Source organism: Physeter macrocephalus, chromosome 11, assembly GCF_002837175.3.
Source record: "Physeter macrocephalus isolate SW-GA chromosome 11, ASM283717v5, whole genome shotgun sequence".
Classification (NCBI taxonomy): Eukaryota; Metazoa; Chordata; class Mammalia; order Artiodactyla; family Physeteridae; genus Physeter; species Physeter macrocephalus.
Genome location: NC_041224.1, coordinates 103846048 through 103852047, shown reverse-complemented (window position 1 = coordinate 103852047; position 6000 = coordinate 103846048). Strand labels below are relative to the sequence as shown.

Genomic DNA, 6000 nt, shown 5'->3' with positions numbered 1-6000 from the left:
TGATCTTTGCTATTGTTTTCTTTGTTTCTATTTCATTTATTTCTCCTCTGATCTTTATGATTTCTTTCCTTCTGCTAACTTTGGGTTGTTTGTTCTTCTTTCTCTAGTTCCTTTACGTGTAAGGTTAGATTGTTTATTTGAGATTTTTCTTTTTTCTTGATGTAGGCTTGTATAGCTATAAACTTCACTCTTAGAACTGCTTTTGCTGCATCCCATAGGTTTTGGGTCGTCGTGTTTTCATTGTTATTTGTCTCTAGGTGTTTTTTGATTTCCTCAGTGATCTCTTGGTTATTTAGTAACGTATTGTTTAGCCTCCATGTGTTTATATTTTTTACAAATTTTTTTCCTGTAATTGATATCTAGTCTCATAGCATTGTGGTCAAAAAAAAAAATACTTGATACAATTTCATATTTTCTTAAATTTACCAAGGCTTGATTTGTGACCCAAGATATGATTTATCCTGGAGAATGTTCCATGAGCACTTGAGAAGAAAGTGTATTCTGTTGTTTTTGGATGGAATGTCCTGTAAATATCAATTAAGTCCATCTTATTTAATGTATCATTTAAAGCTTGTGTTTCCTTATTTAGTTTCATTTTGGATGATCTGTCCATTGGTGAAAGTGGGGTGTTAAAGTCCCCTACAATGATTGTGTTACTGTCGATTTCCCCTTTTATGGCTGTTAGTATTTGCCTTATGTATTGAGCTGATCCTGTGTTGGGTGCATAAATATTTACAATTGTTATATCTTCTTCTTGGACTGATCCCTTGATCATTATGTAGTGTCCTTGTCTCTTGTAATGGTCTTTATTTTAAAGTCTATTTTATCTGATAGAAGAAGCGCTACTCCAGCTTTCTTTTGATTTCCATTTGCATGGAATATCTTTTTCCATCCCCTCACTTTCAGTCTGTATGTGTCCCTAGGTCTGAAGTGGGTCTCTTCTAGACAGCATATATATGGGTCTTCTTTTTGTTTCCATTCAGCAAGCCTGTGTTTTTTGGTTGGAGCATTTAATCCATTCACATTTAAGGTAATTATCGGTATGTATGTTCCTATGACCATTTGGTTGTAGGTTTTCCCCTTTCATCACTTTAAATATGTCCTGCCACTCCCTTCTGGCTTGCAGAGTTTCTGCTGAAAGATCAGCTCTTAACCTATGGGGATTCCCTTGTAAGTTATTTGTTATTTTTCCCTTGCTGTTTTTAATATGTTTTCTTTGTATTTAATTTTTGATAGTTTGATTAATATGTCTTGGCGTGTTTCTCCTTGGATTTATCGTGTGTAGGACTCTCTGTGCTTCCTGGACTTGATTAACTATTTCCTTTCCCATATTAGGGAAGTTTTCAACTATAATCTCTTCAAATATTTTCTCAGTCCCTTTCTTTTTCTCTTCTTCTTCTGGGACCCCTATAATTCGAATGTTGGTGCATTTTGTTTGTTTGTTTGTTTTTTGCGGTTATTGATTCCTTCTAGAGAATTTTTAATTTCATTTATTGTGTTGTTCATCATTGTTTGTTTGCTCTTTAGTTCTTCTGTGTCCTTGTTAAACATTTCTTGTATTTTCTCCATTCTATTTACAAGATTTTGTATCATCTTTACTATCATTACTGTGAATTCTTTTTCAGGTAGACTGCCTATTTCCTCTTCATTCGTTTGGTCCAGTGGGTTTTTACCTTGCTGCTTCATCTGGTGTGTGCTCTCTGTCATCTCATTTTGCTTAACTTACTGTGTTTGGGGTCTCCTTTTTGCAGGCTGCAGGTTTGTAGTTCCCGTTGTTTTTGGTGTTTGCCCCCAGTGGGTAAGGTTGGTTCAGTGGGTTGTGTAAGCTTCCTGGTGGAGGGGTCTAATACCTGTGTTCTGGTGGATGAGGCTAGATCTTGTCTTTCTGGTGGGCAGGGCCTCGTCCGGTGGTGTGTTTTGGGGTGTCTGTGACTTTATTATGATTTTAGGCAGCCCCTCTGCTAATGGGTGGGGTTGTGTTCCTGTCTTGCTAGTTGTTTGGCATAGGGTGTCCAGCACTGTAGCTTGCTGGTCGTTGAGTGGAGCTGGGTCTTAGCATTGAGATGGAGATCTCTGGGAGAGCTTTCACCATTTGATATTAGGTGGAGCCGGGAGATATCTGGTGGACCAGTGTCCTGAATCGGCTCTCCCACCTCAGAGGCACAGGCCTGACACCCGGCCAGAGTACCAAGACCCTGTCAGCCACACGGCTCAGAGGAAAAGGGAGAAGGAAGGAAAGAAGGAAGGAAGGAAGGAAGGAAGGAAGGAAAAAAGAGAAAGAGAGAGGGAGGGAGGGAGGGAGGAAGTTATTAAAATAAATAATTATTTTAAATATTAAGAAATTTAAAAGTAATAAAAAAAGAAAGAAAGAGGAGAGCAACCAAACCAAAAAACAAATCCACCAGTGCCAACAAGTGCTAAAAACTATACTAAAAAAAAAATGGACAGACAGAATCCTAGGACAAATGGTAAAAGCAAAACTATACAATACTCCAATAAAGATGTTAAAAAAAATAAAAGAGAAATAAATAGAATGGATAGCTAATAAAAAAAGAAAAAAAATGATACAGACAAAAGAACACAAAGAAGCATACACACTCACAAAAAGAGAAAAAGGAAAAATATATATATATATCGTTGCTCCCAATGTTTACTGCCTCAGTTTTGGGATGATTCGTTGTCTATTCAGGTATTCCACAGATGCAGGGTACATCAAGTTGATTGTGGAGATTTAATCCGCTGCTCCTGAGGCTGCTGGGAGAGATTTCCCTTTCTCTTCTTTGTTCGCACAGCTCCTGGGGTTCAGCTTTGAATTTGTGCCCACCTCTGCGTGTAGGTCACCTGAGGGCGTCTGTTCTTCGCTCATACAGGACAGGGTTAAAGTAGCAGCTGATTAGGGGACTCTGGCTCACTCAGGCTTGGGGGGGAGGGAGGGGTATGGAATGTGGGGCGAGCTTGTGGCAGAAGAGGCCAACACGACGTTGCAACAGCCTGAGGCGTGCTGTGTGTTCTCCCAGGGAAGTTGTCCCTGGATCATGGGACCCTGGCAGTGGCGAGCTGCATAGGCTCCTGGGAGGGGAGGTGTGGTTAGTGATCTGTGCTTGCACACAGGCTTCTTGGTGGCTGCAGCAGCAGCCTTAGCATTTCGTGCCCGTCTCTGGGGTCCGCACTGATAGCCACGGCTCGCGCTCATCTCTGGAGCTCGTTTAGGCAGTGCTCTGAATCCCCTCTCCTCACGTACCCCAAAACAATGATCTCTTGCCTCTTAGACAGGTCCAGACTTTTTCCCCTACATTCTTTTTTATTTTTTAATATTCTTTTCCATTACGTTTATCACAGAATATTGAATATAGTTCCCTGTGCTATATAGTAGGACCTTGTTATTTATCCATTATATATATACTAGTTTGCATCTACTAATCCCAAACTCCTCCTCCATCCCTCCTGCATACCCCTTCCCCCTTGGCAACCACATGTCTGTTCTCTATGTCTGTGAGTCTGTTTCTGTTTCATAGATAAGTTCATTTGTGTCATATTTTAGGTTCCACATGTGATATCATATGGTGTTTGTCTTTCTCTTTCTGTCTTACTTCACTTAGTATGATAACCTCTAGGTCCATCCATGTTGCTGCAAATGGCATTATTTCATTCCTTTTTAGGGCTGAGTAATATTCCATTGTATGTATGTACCATATCTTCTTTATCCATTCATCTGTTGATGGATATTTAGGTTGTTTCCATGTGCTGGCTACTGTGAATAATGCTGCAGTGAACATTGGGGTTGCATGTATCTTTTTGAATTATAGTTTTGTCCAGATATATGCCCAGGAATGGGATTGCTGGATCATATGGCAACTCTATTTTTAGTTTTTTGAGGAACCTCCATACTGTTTTTCATAATAGCTGCACCAACTTACATTCCCACCAACAATGTAGGAGGGTTCCCTTTTCTCCACACCCTCTCTAGAATTTGTTATTTGTATACTTTTTAGTGATGGCCATTCTGACTGGTGTGAGGTAGTTTTGATCTTTGATCTCATTGTAGTTTTTATCTTTTCATGTGCCTGTTGGCCATCTGTATGTGTTCTTTGGAGAAATGTCTATTTAGGTCTTCTGCCCATTTTTCGATTAGGTTACTTGTTTTTTTTTGTTGAGTTGTATGAGCTGTTTGTATATTTTGGAAATTAAGCCCTTGTTGATCACATCTTTTGCAAGTATTTTCTCCCATTTTGTAGGTTGTCTTTTCATTTTGTTTATGGTTTCCTTCACTTTGCAAAAGCTTGTAAGTTTGACTTGGTCCCATTTGTTCATTTTTGCTTTTATTTCTATTGCCTTGGGAGACTGACCTAAGAAAACATTGGTACGATTTATGTCAGGGAATGTTTTGTCTATGTTCTCTTCTAGGAGTTTTATGGTATCATGTCTTATATTTAAGTCTTTAAGCCATTTTGAGTTTATTTTTGTGTATAGTGTGAGGGTGTGTTCTAAGTTCATTGATTTGCATGTGGCTGTCCAGCTTTCCCAATACCACTTGCTGGAGAGACTTTTTCCCATTGTATATCCTTGTCTCCTTTGTCAAAGACTATTTGACCATAAGTGTGTGGGTTTACTTCTGGACTCTCTATTCTTTTTCATTGATCTATATGTTTTTGTGCCAGTACCATGCTGTTTTGATTACTGTAGCTTCTTAGTATATTGTCTGAAGTCTGGGAGAGTTATGCCTCTTGCTTTGTTCTTTTTCCTCAGGATTACTTTGGCAATTTTGGGTCTTTTATGATTCCATAGAAATTTTAGGATTATTTTTTCTAATTCTGTGAAAAATGTCATGGGTAGTTTGATAGGGGTCACATTAAATCTGTAGATTGCTTTGGGTAGTATGGCCATTTTAATGATATTAATTCTTCCAACCCAAGAGCATGGGATATCTAAATGAAAGGAATCTTAAGGCTCATAGAGATTACGACTCGATGATTTTTCTAGACATTTTTAAGAGGTCTCGTGTAAGAGTTGTATTATCATATATGACAGTATTATCTTTTTAATTTTTTTTATTGGAGTATAGTTGCTTTACAATGTTGTGTTAGTTTATACTGTACAGAAAAGTGAATCAGCTATACGTATATATGTATCCCCTGTTTTTTGGATTTCCTTCCCATATAGGTACCCACAGGGCACTGAGTAGAGTTCCCTGTGCTATACAGTAGGTTCTCATTAGTTACCTATTTTATACATAGTATCAATAGTGTATATATGTCAATCCTCATCTCCCAATTCATCCCTCCCCACCTTCCCCCTTGGTATCCATATCTCTACATCTGTGTCTCTATTTCTGCTTTGCAAATAAGATCACCTATACAACTTTTTTAGATTCCACGCATATGCATTAGTATACGATATTTGTTTTTCTCTTTCTGACTTACTTTACTCTGCATGACAGTCTCTAGGTCCATCCACGTCTCTACAAATGACCCAATTTTGTTCCTTTTAGTGGCTGAGTACTATTCCATTATATATATATGTACAACATATTCTTTATCCATTCCTCTGTTGATGAAATAGCTCATGCAGCTCAATATCAAAAAAGCAAACAACCCAATCAAAAAATGGGTGGAGGACCTAAATAGACATTTCTCCAAAGAAGACATACAGGTGGCCAACAAACACATGAAAAGAGGCTCAACATCACTAATTATTAGAAAACTGGAAATCAAAACTACAAAGAGGTATCACCTCACACTGATCAGAATGGCCATCATCAAAAAATCTACAAACAATAAATGCTGAAGAGGGTGTGGAGAAAAGGGAACCCTCTTGCACTGTTGGTGGGAATGGTAAATTGATGCAACCACTATGAAAAACAGTATGGAGGTTCCTTAAAAAACTAAAAACAGAACTACCATACGACCCAGCAATCCCACTACTGGGCATATACCCAGAGAAAACCATAATTCAAAAAGACACATTCACCCCAATGTTTATTTTCTGATCAGAGAGAAGAAT

General features: G+C 38.4%; 1 protein-coding gene across 1 annotated transcript in view; it reads left to right on the top strand.

Annotated features, from left to right (window-relative positions):
* The window catches only part of FMN1 (formin 1), a 321102-nt gene that overhangs the window by 263459 nt on the left and 51643 nt on the right, over window positions 1-6000 (top strand).